Source organism: Macaca thibetana, chromosome 1 (assembly GCF_024542745.1).
Source record: "Macaca thibetana thibetana isolate TM-01 chromosome 1, ASM2454274v1, whole genome shotgun sequence".
NCBI lineage: Eukaryota > Metazoa > Chordata > Mammalia > Primates > Cercopithecidae > Macaca > Macaca thibetana.
The window spans coordinates 96,000,999-96,023,306 of NC_065578.1; the positions used below are offsets into that span (position 1 = coordinate 96,000,999).

Here is a 22,308-nt window from a genome sequence, read left to right on the forward strand (position 1 = left end):
TGGTTGAGGGAAAGGAAAAATGTGTGCCAAGTAAACAAATGCAAAAGAAGAGAGCACAATAGTGAAACATTGTTGAAGGATGTACAAAATGAACCTGAACTTCACCTTCTTCTGGTCGGCTTTCCATTTGGTATCTTTGCAGGTGCCTGCTTGAGGTAATATGGATGCACAAGGCAGTGAATCTAATTTTCGAAACTGTTTAAAGAGATATTTTTTAGTCTGCAAGCACATTTCTTTTAAGGGGAGAAACTGTCTTTCAATATGCCTAATGGAGATCAAGAAAGAAAGCTGTGGTTTCCCAAAGGTCCTATATTTGATTTCTGCCCTGAAAAGAATGTTTATTCCATTCTAAGTAGATCTTTTGTTTGTTTGTTTGTTTGTTCGTTTTTTGTTTTTTGTTTTTGAGACGGAGTTTCGCTCTTGTTGCCCAGGTTGGGGTGCAATGGCATGATCTTGGCTCACTACAATCTCCGCCTCCTGGGTTCAAGCGATTCTCCTGCCTCAGCCTCCTGAGTAGCTGGGATTACAGGCATGCACCACCATGCCTGGCTAATTTTGTATTTTTAGTAGAGACGGGGTTTCTCCATGTTGGTCAGGCTAATCTTGAACTCCCGACCTCAGGTGATCCACCCGCCTCGGAATCCCAAAGTGCTGGGATTACAGGCATGAGCCACCATGTCTGGCCAGTAGATCGTTTTTAATGGAAAATTTATTGTTATAAGTTCTGTAAGACTATTCCATAAATGGGTTAAAACAGAGTGGGACAGGGGAAGGAGGACAAGAATAAAAAGCTAAAATGTTTGTTCTTTGTGAAAGCAAAACCTTTGCCAGGAGATACTCTAGGTGCCAGTACACTGGTTCTCAAACTTAAGTGTGTGCATGATAACCACCTTGGACCTTGAGAAAATGCTCAGTGCTAGGAGGTAATATCAACAGAGACTGACTCAACAAACCTGTAATGAGACTTGGGAATCTGCATTTTTGAAGACTCAGATGATCTGATGTGATCAACGGTCTACACTTTGAGAAACACTGCTGTTATCAGCAATGCAGGAGTTGAGGGTGGCCCTAAAGGACCTGAGAACCTGAGAATTTGCTACTAAGGAGATGCAACTGAAATTAACAAACATTGACTATTATCAAATGTCCTTAAGTAAAAAGCCAAAGTTTTCTGTGCCCCTTCCAGTAAAATAAGCTGTTTATAAGTCACCGGTGGGGGGCGGGAGGCAGTGACATTGAAAATTTTCACTTAAACTTGATTTGTTTCAAAGTCCTGCTTGCTCCTTTGATGGAAAAAGAAAATCATAAATAAGTGGGAGAAAGGTCTCACTTTGTATTACAAACAATATTGTTTTAAAGTTGTAATTAGACATCCTCACTGGTGCACAGATCTTCCCCCTGGAAAGAGGGTCGCTACTGCCCCTTCCTTTGACAGAAATTCTATCCTTACAGGGGCTTGACTGAAAACTGTAAGAAAACCTCCTCGTGCCCACCACTTTGTTAGCCACCCCAGCAGTGGATTCATGAAGCTATCTGCACAGATGATGAATCCCACCTTCAAGAGAGGGATGAAAGCACTGAGGGCAATATTGGAAGATGGCTGAGCATTGTTTCAGACAGAGAGTAAGGGGAATGGAACTCTTTGGTCCCACTCTCTTGATACCCTTTTCATTATGATCAAAATATCAAAGTACAAACTCTTGCCCAAAGAGGGGAGAAATCTCTATTTTTGACAGATCTATAATAATAATGATGAGTTTGCATCAAACTCTCCAGATAACCAAAAGTTACTCCTTATTATAGCCTGGTGTTTAACACCGAGGCTTTGACAACAAGCAGCTGAGGGTTGAAGCCCAACTCTGCCCTTCACTGTCTGTATGATTCAAGGTATGTCATTTACTTCTCTGAAGGCCAGTTTCTTTATCTATAAAATAGAGATAATAATAAGTCTTATTTCACAGTGTTGTTATGAGGGTTAAGTAAGATAGTTTGATAGAATGGTTAGTACAGGGAAAAAATGTTTTAAATGTGTGCTATTCTCACTCCCCTATAAATCCATAAGGGCAGTAGTATGACTCTACTGTTTGTCACTGTAATCCCAGCATAGATCCGGGTTTCATAAATACTTTTGGAATAAAGAAAAGAAGGAAAAAAAGTAAGAAGAAAGAAAAGAAGGAAGGAAGGACAGATTTGAAAAAGCAACTATCTCTTTCCCTAAGCAGCCTGAGGTAATCTGTGAAAATGATTCGCTATTCACTTGACCCAGGGAACCCCAGGAAATCATGCAAATCAAGAGGTTCCAGTCTTCGTGTTCACTTCAAGAACACTCGTGAAACTGCCCAGGCCATCAAGGGTATGCATACACGAAAAGCCACGAAGTATCTGATGTCACTTTACAGAAACAGTGCGTACCATTCCGACATTACAATGGTGGAGATGGCAGGTGTGCCCAGGCCAAGCAGTGAGGCTGGACACAAGGTCGGTGGCCCAAAAAGAGTGCTGAATTTTTGCTGCACATGCTTAAAAATGCAGAGAGTAATGCTGAACTTAAGGGTTTAGATGTAGATTCTCTGGTCATTGAGCATATCCAAGTGAACAAAGCACCTGAGATTCACCGCCGGACCTACAGAGCTCATGGTCGGATTAACCCATACATGAGCTCTCCTTGCCACATTGAGATGGTCCTTACTGAAAAGGAACAGATTGTTCCTAAACCAGAAGAGGAGGTTGCCCAGAAGGAAAAGATATCCCAGAAGAAACTGAAGAAACAAAAACTTATGGCACAGGAGTAAATTCAGCATTAAAATAAATGTAATTAAAAGGAAAAAAAAGAAAAAAAAAAAGCAACTAATTCCAAGGCAAAAAAGTAAAAAGTGTTCAGAAATCATAAAAACCTATGTCTTGCTCCCAAAAAGTCTTTTGCAGGTCCAAGCAGTGAGTCGGAAATCTGTCCAAATTCCATCTGGTGGCACTGGCCTCTCAGCATGAGTCTTCCAAGGTAACGGCAACAAGAGAAAGGACCTCTGGAGAGCCGTGCCCAGGGAGTGACTGTATCACCCCTGTTCAGGTCCATTGGCTAGAACCCATCACATGACTGACCCAGCTGCGGGGCAGTGGGAGATGGAGTGTGCCATGCTCCAAGGGACAACAAGAGGGCCAAACACAGGCGAGCATTAGCAATATCTACCGCAGCCTGCGTCCTAGCATCCAAGTCTAAGGAAAGGCAGTTGGCAAAGGGTGTATAGGAAAACATTCTGAAAAGACACAACAAAAATAAATATGTTAAATAATCTTTATTTTCTTTACAATATTATGGGATTTTCATCTGGTGTCTGATATTTTCAGGTGCATAAGAGAACTCTCAAGGAAGTATAATACAGTGTGAACGGAGTTAAAACTTTTATTCCCTCACTTTCTCTTCCTCTCTCTCTCAGATGCAGGCAAACACACATATGACAAAACACACACTGTCTATTTTTTCTATTCAGGCAGAAGTTCTCTCCATCCACGGTAACCCAGACCCTAAGAGGAGAAAGAGAGGAGAGATGCAAATGTTTGTTGATACCTAATTATTGAGAAGCATCAAGAGATATTAGAAATGAGTGGATATGTATCTCTGGCATGTTAACTGTCCTGAAAAAAAGCCTTAGTTTTCATTCCACTGGATAAACAAAGCATGTCAACTTTGACTTTGAACTACCAATTGACTTGGGCCAGATCTGTACATCTAGGACAATTAAATTATGGCAGAGTTATTCTTTTTGGTAACCTAAACACTCAATGGAGATAGCTGCACAATTAATTCACTAAAATTTGTCAGTATCCAAATCTGGGCAGAACAACCCAGATGTAATTTGCTCACAGTACATCTCGACAATGTTACATAACTTGAGCTTGTAGATTATTGGACTAGAACTAGTTCTTTCTGGGTCATAAATTTATGTGCAGTTTATCACAACTTTTAGTGCCTTAGAATTAAGGTACTGTAGTTTAATACCATGTAAAGTGTTTTAGTTAGCTTCCTATGGTGAAAAATCAACTTCCAAAGTCTCAGCAAGTTACAACAGACATATTACACATTGGCAACTGTAGTCAACTGCTGTGGCTTTGTTTAATCTTTTCCCTCCAGGACTCAGATTAAAGGCAGGGTTGTGTTTCAGATTAGGAGCAGCTCCTTTTTGAGATATGCCATTCTTGAGAAGAGAGAAAAAAGTAAGAATGTTGCAAGAAACACACAATGCCGCTCAGATGTAGCATGAGTCATGTCCACTCAGGTCATAAGTGGCAGGCGCCTGTGGTCCCAGCTACTCGGAAGGCTGAGGCAGGAGAATGGTGTAAACCCGGGAGGCGGAGCTTGCAGTGAGCTGAGATCCGGCCACTGCGCTCCAGCCTGGGCGACAGAGCCAGACTCAGTCTCAAAAAAAAAAAAAAAAAAAAATTAGTCACATGGTCAATAATAGAGAAGTATACATATTCCCTTCCCTCAGGACTCACTGCAAGGTACATGGCCACCGGCAGGAAGTATAATCCTCTTATAGGAAAAGGAGGGAATATTTGTAACAATATAATCTTTCAAAATACTGAATCTTTCTCATCTTAATATCCCTAGGGCCTAGCACAGGTGTCCAATGAATATTTATTAAATTGCATTGAATATTCATTGTATCGAATGAATATATCATTTTAGCATAAGTCAGTCATCTGAAAGAACAAGTATTTTATCATTATGTCTATCACCACTATTATCATCAAATGATATTTTTTAATTAGCCATGTATACCTAGTACTTATCTGAGCATTCTACAGGTAACAATAGATTTTATTGATTACTTTTAGTAGTATAGCAATCTAAAGAGAAAAATAATGGCAAATAATTCTTAAAAAGACATTAGCATACATTTTCGTTAACACAAACTCACAATTTTCTTTTTGAAAATACTGTTAATAATGCCAATCAAATTCTGATAAAAGTAGAATTTGCTTTTCTAAAACTTGTTGGTATTTAAAATTGTATTTCTTCTGCTAGAAATATTTTGGGGGAACACCAGAAATAGTGGGTGAAGATATGAACGATTCTCTTGGACAATGGACACAGAAATTAAAAGTCATCTCAGAAATTAAAAGTCATCTCAAATTTGTTGATTCTGAAGGCAGTCACTGAAATAGTTACAGGTTGAAGTACAAAATGAAGATTGCACGCTCAGCCTGGATGAACTCAAAATATAATAAAAGTTTGGGATACATTTGAACACGGGCTGGTTATGCTGCTTTTGGATAAGCATTGAGGCAAAATGAAATTCTAAGACTCTGCCAGCCCCCTCTTAGGAATCCGGGTATAGAGGCTATGCTACAGCACATTCACTATCACAGAAATCGCTCATTTTAATTTGCATCCGTTTCAGGAGTTGGTCACGGGCAAATTCACACATCCAGAAACTAGCTTTTCCTCAAAGATACCAGTATACTACACATTACATTACAAGAATCAGGACTAATACCTTTATCCTGTAAAACAATGCAGTCCCCTCCTAATTGCAACTAGAAATTGTACCAAAGTTATCATTTGTGCTCAGTGAGTTTGCGAATTAATTCATTATGCTGTTAAAATCCCAGCGTCTCTTATCACCTGCCGCTTTAAACACTCTGGTTGCATTAACAGCGCTGCCCCGTCAGCTGCCAACTGCAGGAGCTGGAGGCAGCTAAGAAGTGAATCCTTGAACTGAGAAATTCCACCTAGGGGAGGAGACGCAGCTTTGACTTGCAAACAGGGCCCAGGAATCCAGCAGAGCTATCTGGAGAACCACCTGAATCATCGATCCATAAAACCATCATGAAAGTCAATGTCTCCTCCAGCACAGATCAGAGTCAGGCTTAGATAAAATGCTGTCGGTAATGATAACCCTGTTCTCTGACCACGGACAAGACTAAGGGATCAGTTGTGCCTTATTTTGAGGAAACCTTGTGCAAGTACTAACTTGAAAATAGCAGTCAGAAAAGCCACGTACCCCTTGTTTTGAAATCGTTTTCTACATATATGTGACTTGTACATTTAAAGGTTGATGTTACCTTTGAGGAAATAAGCCAGTATTGCTGATTAAAATAATATTTATTTTCTACAGTGCCACCATAAGCCTCCTACATTTGCCTGGCTGCCAACCTATAATTAATTTGCTAGTGTGCACTGCTTGTCCCGAGATTTCCACAGAGCCACACTAGTATTTCTCATTAAAATGAATCCTGAAGGCACTTTGTTATTGTTTAGTCTCAGAGAAATATTGACAGTGGTTTTCTTTTTCCCTCCATCAACATCATTGTTTTATAAACGCTAAACGCAAAAGAATTTTTTGCACACCTTTGAAGTATTCCTTATCAATAATTCATTCAAAATCACAAAGGAGCAAAATAGCTGGGTGGTTGAAACTGTAACAATGTTAGGAAAACCACATCTGCTTTTAAATCGTCATATTATTGAGTTAAAGCTTCATTGAAGGCACAGTAACATCCACAAGCCCGTTGGTTTCTCTTTGTGCTCAATTCAGCTGTGCCTTTTAAGTCAGCTTTAGGGGCTCGTTTCACCAGCATTCCAGATGACAGCACTAGGTTGTGGCCACTCTCGCCTCCATTTTTGTTTAAGATGCCTCCTGAAAGGGCAGAGCACCTGTGTCGTGCTCTGCCTCTGCCTCATATCACGGATAATTATCTCTGAACACGGAAGTTTGGTTTGCCTGATTTTTATACTATGCCCACCAGGAAGGAATTATCCCTACTCTCTGACATTCAATGCAGAGCCAAATCTATTGCCACTACTAAATAAATGTTAAATAATAAGAATCATGTGGTGCTGCTAGGAAGAATATCTGTTTAAGAAAAGAAGAAGAAAATTGAAACCTATTACACATGTGCCAGCGATATCCTCTACAGGATTCAGATATTAAACATCAGACTCTCCATTTTACTTTTAGCGTTGGATGAAAAGGCCATGCTATTTAATTATTCCAACCATAGGTTAAAGAAAACAGCCATTAGCTCTTTTGTTAAAACATTCTTCTACTCTCCTCATTGATTTGAAAGTTAATAATGCCAGTAGTTTTCTATGTCACGGCATTGAGTTTTAAAATTACTGAACCTTATTCCTGAAGTCTAAAGTGATGGTAAACCATTACAGAGAGTGCATATCACAAACTAGGATATATTTTCTTGAGATTGTTAGGCATGTTAGAGCTAATGTTATTTTAGAAACTATAAAAAGGGAAATAAAAATGTTGGCTAAGGAATCCTGCTTATAAACTAAACCTGAACAGTTATCTCTTGGCACACTCAGAAACCCATTTAAACTTTCTCTGGAGATTAAATGAACATCCTTCTGTATGTCTGCTCACTACCCAAAAGCAATGAAATCTTATTTAACTTGAGATAAATCTCTAATGTCACTTTCACCTCTCATCCACAACAAAACATAGCATTGTGCAAAATTAGTTATAGAATTAAAAACACCAATCATATTCTTATAATTTGCTTTCTTGCCCTCAACAAAATCTCTTACAGTTTTTTCTTTTTGACTTTTTAGCAATAGTCAAAACTGTCTAGCTAATTTCATTTAACTCGATTGGGAAACAAACTTTTAAGAACTTTTAGAAACTGATGGCCAAAGAAAACTAAAGCCACATCAACCTTTCACAAGTAAAGCTATAAATGAAAGCTCATCTCCTCAACTGTTTATTTAGTTCTGGGTTCTCAGCAATGGCAGATGATACTTGGGATATAGCTAATACTAGGTTTAAGAAAAGCAAGGCTTTATTCTATTTCATCATGCATAGAAACAAAAAACTGTAGAGTGCAGTGGTGTGAGCCTGTAATTCCAGCTACTGAAGAGGCTGAACCAGAAGGATTGCTTGAGTCCAGGAGTTTAGCACACTAAGACTCTAGTGCACCCGGACTCTAGTGCACTAAGCCGACTGGGTGTTCACACTAAGTTCAGCATCAATACGGTGACTTCCTAGGAGCAGGGGACCACAGTTTGCCTAAGGAGAGGTGAACAGGCCTAAGTCAGAAACTAAGCAGGTCAAAACTCCCATGCTCATTAGTAATGGGATCAGGCCTGTGAACAGCCACTGGGCTCCAGCCTGGGCAACATAATGAGACTCTGTCTCCAAAAAGAAAGAAAGAAATATAAAAAACTCAGCCAAAGATTTTACAAACTGAGAAATATGAATAGATTAACACTATATTATATTAACTCAAGAATAAGAGACTAACCAGGTGTGGTGGCTCATGCCTGTAATCCCAGTACTTTGGGAGGCCAAGGCAGGCAGATCATGAGGTCAGGAGTTCGAGACCAGCCTGACCAACATGGTGAAACCCTGTCTCTACTAAAAATACAAAAATTAGCCAGGTGTGGTGATGCACGCCTGTAATCCCAGCTACTCAGGAGGCTGAGGTAGGAGAATCGCTTGAACCCTGGAGGCGGAGGTTGCAGTGAGCCCAGATCACGCCACTGTACTCCAGCCCGGATGACAGAGTGAGACTCCATCTCAAAAAAAAAAAAAAAAGAAAACAGAACAAGAGACTAATAGTGATCCATCATAAATGGTCTACGAGGTAAGCTAAGACTAATACACCTCTTTTTTTATGAGATAATATTCTGGCATAGAAAGACATATATTGATCAAATTCTCTCACAATATCCTCAAAGATAATAATGTATTAAATAATTATTAGCCATTAATAATTATTAACTAATAATTATTAGTTATTAATAATAGACACTATTCATTGAATATTTACCATGTCAGGTACTATTCTAGAGGAAATTATATATATGTTATATATGTACGTGTTTGTGCTTATATGCATATAAAATCTCAGTATGTTCAACACTCCTTTGAGATTGCTATTACTCTCCCAATTTTTTAGTGAAGGAAATAAAGCTGAAAACTACTTTATAACAGCTGGGTGCAGTGGCTCACACCTGTAGTCCCAGCACTTTGGGAGTCTGCTTAGGGTCCGAGGCTCCCCCTTGCCCACATGGTGAGGTGGACGGGTGTACTTCCCTTCCTTTACCAGCTTGTCCCACTGCTTCCTGATGGTACTCAAACGTCTCATCGTTTTCTGCCAAAGTATACTCTATGAAATAATCATTTTCTATTTTGTACTCTTTCTCTGCCCAGATACCACCAATTCCATGTGCACATTCTATCCATTCTTTTTCAAAAGGATGACATCGAGCAGGAATCTTGTAGGACTGTTCAGCACTTTGGATTGTCAACCATCGATCTGTGTTAACGCGAAACCGTTTCTGCACGTCCAAGAAAGGCATGGCATTCTGATGCTCGTGCCCTTGTCTCTTCTCTGGCCGCTGCTTCAGGATGATTCTACTTTTCAAATTTTTATATGACACAAACCTGAAAATAGTTCACTAATATATTAGATTATCAAATCCATTTTGACAAAGAGCTCAACACACAAGAATAATGAACCCAAATTAGGTACATTTAATATAGACAGCGTAAAGGGGATGACTTATTTTAATCTTGGTTTCAGTAAGAAAAAAAAATTTATAGATTTTAGTTGACCACAGACCGCACAATAATTCTGCCCCCAAATTAATGATCAGAGGCCTTATTACCCAGATGGAGGAAAACAGTTCTCTCATTGTAACTGTCAGGGAATATCTACAACTTGAAAAGTCTCCAGAGCGTGAGACAGCTTGTGAGGGTGTGGAGAGGGGCCTCTTGCAGTTTTCATCTGGGTTAGAACATAGTAGGTTTCGCTGGAGAACTTTTCTGAAAGTACCCAGGCTAGGGCAGCCTCCTTCTGATAGCCCCCGCCCACCCTGGGTAGTGCCATACCTATCTGATATGATAGATCTGTTCAGAGGCATCAGCTGATGTATTTTTAAAATGCGTCCCCAGTGATTCTAGCACATTACTGTATACTTTGCATCTTATACTCCCCCAAAAGTTTCCCAGTATCCCAAGTAAAAGCCATTTATCTACCAAAGCTACAAAGCAGAAACAGATATTAAAAATTACACAGTGGGAGAAAAATGCCAATTTAGCTTTTGTATACAGTGACCACAATTGAGCAACATATTAGCTTAAATATCTTGGCATAAAATCAATAATGGAGAAACCAGGGTTTAAACATTGAAATAAAATGTTTAAAAGCTTAAAAGCTAAGATTTTTACGGCCAGACAGATTGAGAGATTTTTTTTTCTCTAAATTTCGGTATTGTTCTTTGTCAGTTTTTTGTTTTTGTTTTTGTTTTTGTTTTTGTTTGTTTGTTTTAGACAAGGGCTCGCTCTGTTGCCCAGGCTGGAGTGCAGTGGCACAATCATGGCTTATTGCAGCCTCAACCTCCTGGGCTTAAGCAGTCCTCCTACTTCAGCCTCCCAAGTAGCTGGGACTTCAGATGCACATCACCATGCCCAACTAATTTTTGTATTTTTAGCAGAGACGAGGTTTTGCCATCCTGAGACCAGGTTAGTCTCAAACTCCTGGGCTCAAGTGATCTGCACACTAGAATTACAAGTATGAGCCACTGCACCCAGCCCCTTTCAAGGATTTTGACCTTGGTAAGCTTAGTGAGCTCAGTGACCTCAGCTTCTCTAAACCTCAGGTTTCTCATCTGCAAAATGGGACAGTAATCATTTCTCAACTTGAATCTCACCTTCATCACTTCTAGCTGTACAGCCTTAGGTAGATGCTTAACCTCTCTGTCGTAATTTCTTCGTCTCCAAAATAGCACAACAATAGTATCTACTTCATAAGGCTGTTGAGAGGAATAAATGAGCTAATATATGCAAAATATTTAAACGATGTATGGCTTACAGTTAACCTTCAATAAATCATAGCTATTATTTACTGTCTCTTCACAATGAAGACTATATAACCTGCCCTATCTATTTTACAGGACTCTTAGAAGAATCACATCATGTGGTGAATGAAGAATTACTTTCCAAACTGAAACTCCAACTGAATATTAGCTAGTATTTGTATCAGGCAAAAATGCACGAAGCTTTTGTATAAACTTACACTTAGAAATTATTATTTCTAGTTTGTGTAGTTAGCTCATTTACCAGGCATGTTTGGGCACTTGCAATGGATTCCAAAGTGATTTGATAAAAATTTTACATATGTATTGTAAATACTTACTAGGTGACATTTATATTTTCAGGAAACTTCAGGAACAATCCAAAAGTTGTAAATTTCAAAACAATTTTTGTAATGACCTCCCTTTCAGGGCTTCAACACTGAAAGCAAACAACTGTTTCTGGTTTTGTTTCTGTTTTCCCAATCATACCTGAAATTGCTTTTAATTGACTTTACTTACTAACCTTAGAAAAAAGAAATCATTGTTTCACAGAAAGTAACCCTCTGAGATTCCAAAACCACTGCCAGCAGAGATCTTTTGCTAGCCACCATTAGCTGAAACGTTTTCTAAAACATGGCTTTGAGTTGCACTTTTAAAATCAATCTTGCTATGTTTTAAACTTCTACAATGAATTTCTCTGTGTTTGCTGTTTAATAAACAGCATTTTGAATTCATGTTCAAATTCCCTTTAGAATTTCAACAAAAAACCAACTACATTAGTTGGTTGTTTGTTTTGCTTTCTCTTCTTCTGTTTCACATACACAGTTCAAAAGCCAAAATTCCACCAATACAACTAAAATTTATGTGGGCTAATATTATCAAATTGTTATACATATAGAATGGCTTTTCTAAACTTAGCAAAAAAAATAAGTCTTGTATCAAAAGCATCTTTAAAGGACTTGTTTTCATTTTTTATCATAGTTACCCAACCAATGAAAAGTAATCCTGTCTCAAAATTTATTGGATTTACTGAACTGTGTCTTCAAAGAAAAGGTTGTTTTATGAAGGAAGGGAGCTAGCTTCTCTTTTTCCTGATCAGAAGATTATCTAGTTTGAAGTGAACTGTTATGTCAAAATAAATGAGAAGCAGCAATATAAGCTAAGTGAAAACCCAGGAGACAATGCTTGCTTTGAACTGAAAGTGGAGGCAGCATTATACAATGTGTAAATGCCTGGCAAGACCATCAAACACGGGTCTCCTTCAGCGCAATGGAGCATGGTAAATTCACACCCTATTTGATAACCACCAAAGCCTCAAAAAAGGAAATTTGTTTTCAGATGCTCCAGGGTGTCAGTGATGCCCTTAATTTCACAGAAACAAACAAACAAAAAAAAGCGATGAAACAAAACTTTTTTGTTGGTTGTCAGTTGGACAAGTCCAGTTACATTGCTCAAAATTATTTCCTAGTAGATTGCAAATAATAATAATCAACTTGTCTTTGGGAAAGGAAGCAGGTATTTAACGAATATTACCATCAAAGACCTCTTAGGTGGACAATTTAAAGCAAAGAGCAATCACAAAGACTCATAAACACAAAAGGCTCATAAATACATTTTTTTTAGCCAGAGAAGGTAGTATTTGAGATGTGTGGTCTACTTTTAAAATAATTTTCACATAGTCACTCTGGGGTCACCTATTGCTGGAAAATGAAGGTTTAGACTATCTTAGATTAAAGGTGGATTGTGTCATTTAGATTTGCCAACCCTTTACTACCATAAGAATAAGTCTAGTTATTCTTGAAAAGGAAGGAAAAGAAGAGAAAAAGTCACAGCTACTCCAAATCCATATCTTCCTATAGCCCTTATAAGAGCCTGCCTTTTAAACTGCTGAAGTTAGTCGCAAAAGTTAGATCATGTGGCTTTACAAAAAATAATTTTTAAAAAGTCTTTAAAATTATCTTTCTCTTATAAAGGCAAAATGCCCATTGAAAAAAGAATCCTATGGCTCCATTCCCATAAAAAAGGAGATAGTATCCTGAATGCAGAATATATCCACTCTGAAGCTTAAACCAGAATAACTTTGAAATTTTCCCCAAATAACTTTTCAAAGAAAGAAGAAAAGCTAGAATTACATATATACTCCCCAGTAAACAAGAGAATAATCTTTCTGCTGAAGGTAAAAATACTCTGTGATTGGGTCCAATTTAAACTTGGACTTCCAACAACATTTTGGCTCCAGGAAATAATACGTTAAAGAATGGAGAGAATGCCAATTTGAGACATCAACATTTAATTCTCATTACCAAAATTATAATCATAGGAGGGACAGCTTCTAAAATTAGAACCCAAAATAACTATTGAGCTGAACTCATCTTCAGAGGCAGTATTAAGCATTTAATTAGGCTATTTCTGCAAGGAAAGAGCTGGTAAATCAATATAATCTAATAAGCTTTTGGCCAGGGCAAGGGAAGAGTGATCACAATTGCTTGCCATGTGTTTACTCTTCAGGCCTTTTTTTGGGCAAGTTCCACTAAAGAACAATACAATCAAAGGGGAAGGAGCAGAGAGAATTTTTTTAATGGAAGAATTCTGGCTTCAGGACACTATTTTATGTATTGAAGATATATAAACCTTCTTTGGAAATTCTCCCTAACAATATAGTTTGAGCTTCATACCTTTGATAAATGGCTGTTTTTTCTCCAACCTATTAAACAGAGAGAACAGGATGACCTGAACATTCACGGTTTTAAAGTCTGGCACGTGAATCTGTGAAAGTTAGCAGCTTTTCTGATTTGATTCACTATAGCACAAAGAGGAACTGGCTTACATTGCAACCAGAGGAAAATATTTTTAATTTTAAATAACTCACTTAGCTTTGTCTCATTTTTATTGTTTGCAGAACAAAAGAGTTAGGTTTAATATTTGCTAATCTTGTTTGCTCATAGGAGTTTGGTTTATATATATGGTATATATCATATATGCATATTATATAAAGCAAATATATAGATAGATAAAGAAAAAATTATTCTGACACTTGTTAAGACATAATTCAAGGCTATAGCAATAGGTATCAAGACTATTACAGCAGAGGTGAGAGATCAGACTCAACTCACTGATTGTATAGCAAAAATAAATGGAAATTTATAGCTATCAATCAAAATAAGGAGGTCAATGAATGAAAAATTACTAAGAGGAGATATCAAGGGTAGGGGGGATTTTTGCTACACCAACCTAACAGGATTTTTGCTGAAGGCAGGTCAGGGTGATCAGATATTAAGAATTTGATCAGATTTTAGCCTGGGAAATTCTCCCTAACCTGAGTCAGCAGGATTCTTGCTACAAATGGGCTATGCGGACCCAACAAAAACAGGGACCAAGGTCAACGCCCAGTAGAGAAGAAGGCTCAGAGGAGCCTGACTAAAGTTTGGTCAGGGAGAGAGTCTTTGTCAGTTCTTCTTGTTCAAATAAAGAAGAGACATTTTTCTTTCCTCTGAACAATATAAATTTATTTATACTTCTTTTGTTCATTAAGCACCAGCTGAACCATCTGTTGGGACTTGGTAGTAAAGAATATTTGCTGGATAGCACAAACCATCAGACATTTAATGAGGAGAAGTTCTATGAAAAGAAAAAGAAAAAACAGGATTAGTCATTGAAGCAGTCTACAAGCCCAGTTTCTAAGTCCATAGTGCAACCAGTCAAGAATATTTCTAGATGTTGGGCTTTAGATGGTAAAGTGAGGACAGAAATGAAAATCCAGCAGATTTCCTGGTTTGAAGTTTGAACATCTTTGGTGATATCATAGACATCAGTGTCATAGCCATGGTTATATCCCAAGCAGAGCGTGGGAGAGTCTAACTTCAGCTCACCAGGCTTTTTGGATAGTCCCAATAAGGATCTGAGCAGTCAGGTTTGCATTCTGTCATAGACCTTTCCATGCATCTATGAAACCGTTCCTTTTTATTGAAAACAAAGCATTCTGACCTGTAGCTGATTGCAAGCACTTTCAGTAAAGCATCAGAGTAAAATAATAACTATATATGATGACTTAGATAAGACTCGCAGTGGCCATAGTTAAAGAGTTTATGAGAGTTCATTTGACAAGGAAATTTGGTTATTTCTGTAGCATACAACATTTCAAAATAATAACTGGCATTGTGACTAATAAAATTATACTGACTGTACATATCATACACAGCTAGGTTATTGACAACTTTCTAAGAACTGTACAATTTCTAACATATTTGTGTGAATATCATTTATTCACACAAATATGAATGGTTAACCTAGGGAAGAATAAGAATCTCTTCTTATTTGACAATGTTTCTCATGCAATTTAACATATGCAATAAACATTGTTTTATTAAATATTTCTCCTTTTAGAAGGTGAAAGAATAAATCCTTTGAGACTTTCCAGGCACCCTATGTAAAAACTCAACATTATTAGGATTTTATTTGAGGAAAGAAATATATCAAAAGTGTCAAAAGTCTTGAACACTTAACTAAATAAGATCCTAAGTCACTGTGAAACAGTACTTAAATACCTATTTAACCAAAGTGACAATACAAGATTTCAAAAGTAACTATAGGAGGTAACACAATTGTAAAAAAATCTTAGTTCTTTTATTTTATTTTATTTTATTTTTATTTATTTATTTATTGAGACAAGGTCTCACTCTGTCACTAGGCTAGAGTGCAGTGGTGTGATCTTGGCTCACTGCAACTTCCACCTCCCGGGTTCAAGCAATTCTCCGGCCTCAGCCTCTCAAGTAACTGGGATTGCAGGCACCTACCACCACGCCTGGCTAATTTTGTACTTTTAGTACAGATGGGATTTCACCATGTTTGCCAGGCAGGTCTCGAACTCCTGACCACAAGTGATCTGCCTACCTCAGCCTCCCAAAGTGCTGGGATTACAGATGTGAGCCAGTGTGCCAGGCCAATCTTAGCTCTTTTAAAAGTGAGAAACTTGGCCGGGTGCAGTGGATCATGCCTGTAATCCCACACTTTGGGAGGCAGAGGTGGGAGGATCACCTGAGGTCAGGAGTTCGAGACCAGCCTAACCAACATGGTGAAACCCCCGTCTCTACTAACAATACAAAATTAGCCAGGTGTGGTGGTGCATGCCTATAGTCTCAGCTACTCAGGAGGCTGAGGAAGGAGAATTGCTTGAATCCAGGAGGTGGAAGTTGTAGTGAACCAAGATTGTGCCAATGCACTCCAGCTTGGGTGACAGAGTGAAACTCTCCCTCAAAAAAAAAAAAAAAAAAAAAAAAAAGGTGAGAAATTTGGTTCTGTTAAATAGTCAAGAGCATGATAAAAGTTAACAAAAAATACAAGAAATTATTCTGATAAGGCACAAAATGTTTGTTTCCTAGGTAGATTTTTCTCAAAAGGTAGAGAAAAACCTTTTATAATATAATATTAAGAGCAGACCAATATTCTAAAAACACTTAATCCAAAAAAACCTTATAAATAAGTCCATCAAATTTTAGTTTGACCATATGAGATCACTTTTCCCCGACTTCCTTTTCTGTAAACCTTCTACAACTTAATAATAAATTTAAACTTATTCTTATCAGTCAGTGTTTTAGTAATTTATCTTATAAATTAATAATAAATATTTATTACATAATTTACTTTAGCATAGGTCAAAGATTGCACATTACTAAAATGATTTTGAAACTATTTTTAGTTTATAGATACTATAAAACATAATTATTATAGAAAAGTCTCCTCATAAAACTTTTATTCCACTTGTGTCAACTTAATACATGTTCCTAAAAAATTATGCTTAGATTGTTCATGAAAATTTTATGAGACATTAAACAAAGCTAGTCATCATTTTGAGTCATTTCCCTGGTAACTATTTTTATAATACATGCATGTTAGGAAAGCATCAAAATAATCACAATAGAAAACAATCTTAAAAATTAAATACATGTGCCTATGTTTTATTTCCTACTGTGCTTTGATATATATATATTGAGCCATTTATATTCACTTTTGCTCCATCTTTACTTGTCCACTTGTTCTTAGGTTGAATTTATAGTTTTTATCATCTTAAATATCTGGTAGCTATAATATCACCTTATTTGACTAGTAAACCCAAGTAGGATAAAAATATGTGCTCATATTACACTTTATTCTGATAACTCAAAAGGCATGCCTATTTTTATTAAACTTACAAAACCAAACTAGTTGTATTAGTCCATCTTACATTGCTATAAAGGAATACCTGAGGCTAGTTAATTTATAAAGAAAAGAGGTTTATTTTGGCTCACAGTCCTGCAGACTGCACAAGAAACATAGTGCTGGTATCTGCTTCTGGTGAGGCCTCAGGAAGCTTCCACTCAAGGTGAAAGAGAAGGGGAGCCAGCATGTCAAATGATGAGAGAGGGATCAAGAGAGAGGAGAGGTCCCAGTCTCTTTAACAATCAGATCTTGGGTGAATTCATTATTGTGGTAAGGGTACCAAGCTATTCATGAGAGATCTGTTCACATGATCAAACACTTCCCACCAAACCCCAGCTCCCACACTGGGGACCACATTTCAACATAAGATTTTGAAGGGGACAAATATCCAAACTATATCAGTAGTCCTACTCAAATCACTTAAATTTGAAAATGATTCGGGTTACTTTCTATATTACTTGAGTTGTAAAGGTACTTCATTTCTAATACATAATTACTTAGCCTTCAGACAATTTGAACAGTTTTTTTAAAGCAATTTTATAAATAAACTTGTTACTACCATCGGGAGGGAGAAAAATATCACATAGACATAACCTACATACATGCACATATAAACATACAGGCAGACACAAATGGAGACCTCAGACATTTCATTCTAAAATTTTAGCCATGATGTAGGTAAACGCAATAATACAAAACTCACTGGTTTATGTATGATAGTTGGCTCTCATCTTTCTCTGAATTGTGTTTTTGGCAGATAAAACAAATTAAGATGACCTGCTTAATATGACAACGAATTCTTTTTATCACTATTTATAGAGGAAACTCTTAAGATTTTCATTTGCTTTGATATGTAATCTTATGGAGGCTGTAGACTAAATTTTGGGTATTGGATCTTTTGGAAATACTAAGTGATTGGTTGTTTCCAAAGTCCATCTGAGGGGGGGAAATATTGAGCCTGTTTTAAATAAGCCTTTTTTCTCTCTCTCTCTTTTAAGCTTCAGGTGGTTGTGTTGGGGGCTCCTAAATCCCTTGAGAGTCCTCTATGGGGACAAGGTACCTAAAGTTCAAGTGACTGTGGAGAGTTGAGCAGCTGGACTGGAGAGGGAAAAGTCTGGCAGGAGCACACAGAGAAATAGAGGATGTAAGGGTCTTTCAAGAGGGACATATCACAGTATTCAAGAAAGCTGATGGGAAGATCGAAGGTAGTAAAGGAGAGAAAGCGGAAAAGAGAAGAGGCCTTAAATGAGCTTAAATGTGAGTAGGTAATAAGTGAATGAAGTTCCAAATTATTCTTAACAAAATTATGCCAACAAGAAAGGAGCATTAAGGAGGGTTTGAGGAGGTGGTTGAGTTTTAGTAGACACAATGTTTCCTATGGGAGAAACAGGATGAAATAGAACAGAGAAGCCACAAAAAGAGTCAGAAAAAAAATAATTTTCTAGCCGAGGAGTCAAGGAGTGAATCTCCACTTGAAACAAGAAGCCAGGAAGAACTTCCAGCCTAGGAGATAACCTTTCAGACAAAGATAGCATACTCAGAGTCTTAAGAATCAAAACCTGTCCTTTCTGTGCTTCAGTGGACAGTGGTCTGGAGCACTGGCTCCAGAGTAGGACTCACTAAGGCCTCCTGAAAGACATTAAAGGTGTGGGTCTTGAGTGAGAGACCTGGGGTTTCAATCAGCAATCTGATTCCATCCAAGTTTGAGCATTGTAGCTGTTAAAGAAAATCTCAGCCAGACAGTAATTAGAGACGTTAAAACAGATTTTATTAATAAAATATTGCAATAGGGGAAAAGAGACTATAGGATAGAACTGAATACAGCAAAGACAAATGGAGATTCATAGCCAACAAGCAGAATGAGGAGGTCAGTGAATGGAAAATACTATAAGAAGTCATCAAGGGTGGAAAGATTCTTTCTAAACCAATTTAACAAAATTATTGCTGAAGGCAAGCCAGGGTGATAAGATATCAAGGTTGGGGTATGAAAAATTTGATCAAATATTGAGGGTGAGTCTTTCTCCCTAAATTGATTCAGGAGGATTCTTGCTACAAGTGGGCTATGCAAACCCAGCAAAGACAGGGACCAAAGTCAAGGTCCAGTAGAGAAGAGGGCTCAGAGGAACATGACTAAAGTTTAGTCAGGGAGTCTTTGTCAATATGTAGATTGGGGCGCTAAGGCAGACAGGAGATTGGAATTAAAAGAAACGACAACTACACTTCAGCATTAGAAACACAACAGGATGCCTCCATATGAGAGGTGGCAGATAAAGCAAACGTTTTTTCAAGCACCTGAACAGTGGACAAAAATTTGAGCTAATTCAAAAGTCTAAACTGGATGCAGAACTGAATCCATTAAAGTCTGAACTCACAGCTAACTAAGCAACAGCTCAGCAGTGTCAGGGAATAGAAAAGTGTTCCTGTTTTGATAGTTAATGGGTTCAAAAGGAAGTCTGAGGGGTGTTGAAAGATAAATTTATGCACACTAACATTTTAAAGAGTTTACTTGAGTAGACAATGATTTAGGAATCAGGTGGCTCCAAACCAGAAATGTTTCAGAGGCTCAGCCCAAGGGCACAAGAGGAAGGCTTTTATGATCAGAAGCAAGACCAATAAATTATTTGATTGTTTAAAGTGCAACAGCAACCTTATTTCCATCATTCCACTAGGAAGTCACTAGCTAGAGGTTAGTGGTTTCTGATTAGTTAAGCTTAAGTTTTGCTTTTCTAGAATAGTTATACTGAGTTGGGTTTCAGTTTGCTTAGGTAGAAACTCAGAGCCCTGGAGCTGCTTCAATCTAATACTCTCCTAATTAATTTAAGGCAATGATGGAAACATTTTTATTTTTTATTTTTTGAGACAGGATCTCACTCTGTTGTCCAGGCTGGGGTTCAGTGGTACAATCAATCATGGCTCAGGCTGGAGTTCAGTGGTAAAATCATGGCTCACTGCAGCCTTGACCCTCTGGGCTCAAGCAATCCTCCCACTTCAGCCTCTGAGTAGCTGGGACACAGGTGCATGTCACCACACCAGCTAATTTTTATTTTTATTTTTTAGAGATGGGATCTCACTATGTTGCCCAGGCTGGTCCTCAAAATCCTAGGCGTGGCTGGGCACAGTGGCTCAGGCCTGTAATCCCAGCACTTTGGGAGGCTGAGGCTGGTGGATCACGAGGTCAAGAGATTGAGACCATCCTGGACAACACGGTGAAACCTCATCTCTACTAAAAATACAAAAAAATTAGTTGGGCTTGCTGATGCGTGCCTGTAGTCCCAGCTACTTGGGAGGCTGAGGCAGGAGAATCACTTGCACCCGGGAGGCGGAGGTTGCAATGAGCGGAAATCACGCCACTGCACTCCAGCCTGGCGACAGAGCGAGACTCTGTTTCAAAAAAGAAAAGAAAAGAAAAAAAAAAGAAAGAAAGAAAGAAAGAAAAAATTCCTAGGTTCGAGCAATCCTCCTGCCTTAGCCTCCCAAAGTGCCAGGGTTACAGGCATAAACCGCCACACCAGGCCATAAGTAAACTTTTGCTATCTTTTCTATGTTCTTTGAAAAAAAAAGGCTGGCCGGGCGCGGTGGCTCAAGCCTGTAATCCCAGCACTTTGGGAGGCCGAGACGGGCGGATCACGAGGTCAGAAGATCAAGACCATCCTGGCTAATACGGTGAAACCCCGTCTCTACTAAAAAATGCAAAAAACTAGCAGGGCGAGGTGGCAGGCGCCTGTAGTCCCAGCTACTCGGGAGGCTGAGGCAGAAGAATGGCGTGAACCCGGGAGGCGGAGCTTGCAGTGAGCTGAGATCCGGCCACTGCACTCCAGCCTGGGTGACAGAGCGAGACTCCGTCTAAAAAAAAAAAAAAAAAAGACCAAAAGCCCTCAAGATTACTTCTGGGCAGAGATTAGATGAAGGCAGGAGGCTAAGCAGCCCCTGCTCTGTCTCTGCACTTAGACCTTCCCCCTTTTCCAGCCACATTCTCCTACTTTTGATATCCGTCCCACCTCCAGGTCTGCCCCTAGGGGCCGCTGTCACAGAGAAATAGCTCTGGTTGTGTTTCTTATATTACATCATTGGAGTTACTGTTACATTGAGGACAGATGTAGAGGGCAGCTCACTGAGTGGCAAACGCTGCATCTTGAGCCAGACTCACCAGAAATAAATCAGTCCCCAACTTCATCCTACACCTGATTTGAAACACTAATTCCAGCTTTAGGGGTCTTAAAATTGTACTTGTGATGGGCCTTCAAGGACTATCTAGTCCAGAGTTACTCAAACTCTATTGAGCACAAGAATTACTGGGCTACTTTTCAAAAATGCAAATTAATAAGTCCTACTCCCAGAAATTCTGATTAGGTCAGTCTTGGTTGGTACTCTGGAATATGCATTTGTAATAAGGCTTCCAGGAATATGCATTTTTAAGAAGGCTTCCAGGAGATTTGGATGTGTTCTCTGAGAAATCCTGCCTAGTTAAAATTACAAATGTCAAAAACTCCTTTGAATTCCAATAATCTGTTATCTAGATCAAATTGAAAGTATTAGACCTATTACAGGACAGCCCAAAATTGAGGAGTGAAAAATCACATGAGAATAAATCCAACTAGGGTATCTCTAAACCATGAAAATGTGGGAATACAATTTACTTATAAACCTCTTTTATAAAATGTAAGTTTTGAGAGTTTTTCTTAAACTAAAACCTCTTGCCATAATTGCCGGGAAGGAATGTTGTTGCAAAGCCAACAACTGAAACCTCCACTATGTACCACGATAGTAAGGTTCCTGATCCACCACAGCCAAATGTATTTTTCAACTCCCCAAATTAAGACAATCTATAAAGAAATGTTCACTTATTAGCAACTTGTGTTTGACAGTTTATTTCATGTCAGCCTCCAGCTTTCCTTTGCAAGCTTATTTGCATAATGTGTTATTATGTCTAAATGGAAAACTAAATGCCTCCATGTGGTCTTTAAATGACAAGTGCTTGTCAGCTTCATGCAATATTCAGAAGTAATAGATCCAAATCACAACAGCACTCACTGAGATGTTAAAAAAAACTTGTTGTGTATCCTTCCTTGACAAATTTACACTTTGGTACAGAATTGTCAATTAGACATTCCATGTGTTAAACAGTTTAGTTCAACTGTGAAGGAATTTACTGTAGCTTTATTCTACAGTGTTCTAAGTAATTACAATTCACATTACAATTTTTTTCATTATTTCAAAGCAGCTCAAGAAATAATCTCCAAATGACCTTGGCAAGATAGCTCCAAGAACTTCCGTTTAATTATTTTAGACTATATGAGAGT

The 22,308-nt window shown here is 38.2% G+C and overlaps 1 protein-coding gene and 2 pseudogenes across 1 annotated transcript in view; 2 read left to right on the forward strand and 1 right to left on the reverse strand.

The window, feature by feature from the left end:
• The window catches only part of PTBP2 (polypyrimidine tract binding protein 2), an 843,808-nt gene that overhangs the window by 610,667 nt on the left and 210,833 nt on the right, over nucleotides 1-22,308 (forward strand). The gene's annotated exons all lie outside the window — the stretch shown is intronic.
• Nucleotides 2,242-2,792, forward strand: LOC126964359 (60S ribosomal protein L17-like; annotated as a pseudogene).
• Nucleotides 3,077-9,316, reverse strand: LOC126950151 (NADH dehydrogenase [ubiquinone] iron-sulfur protein 5-like; annotated as a pseudogene).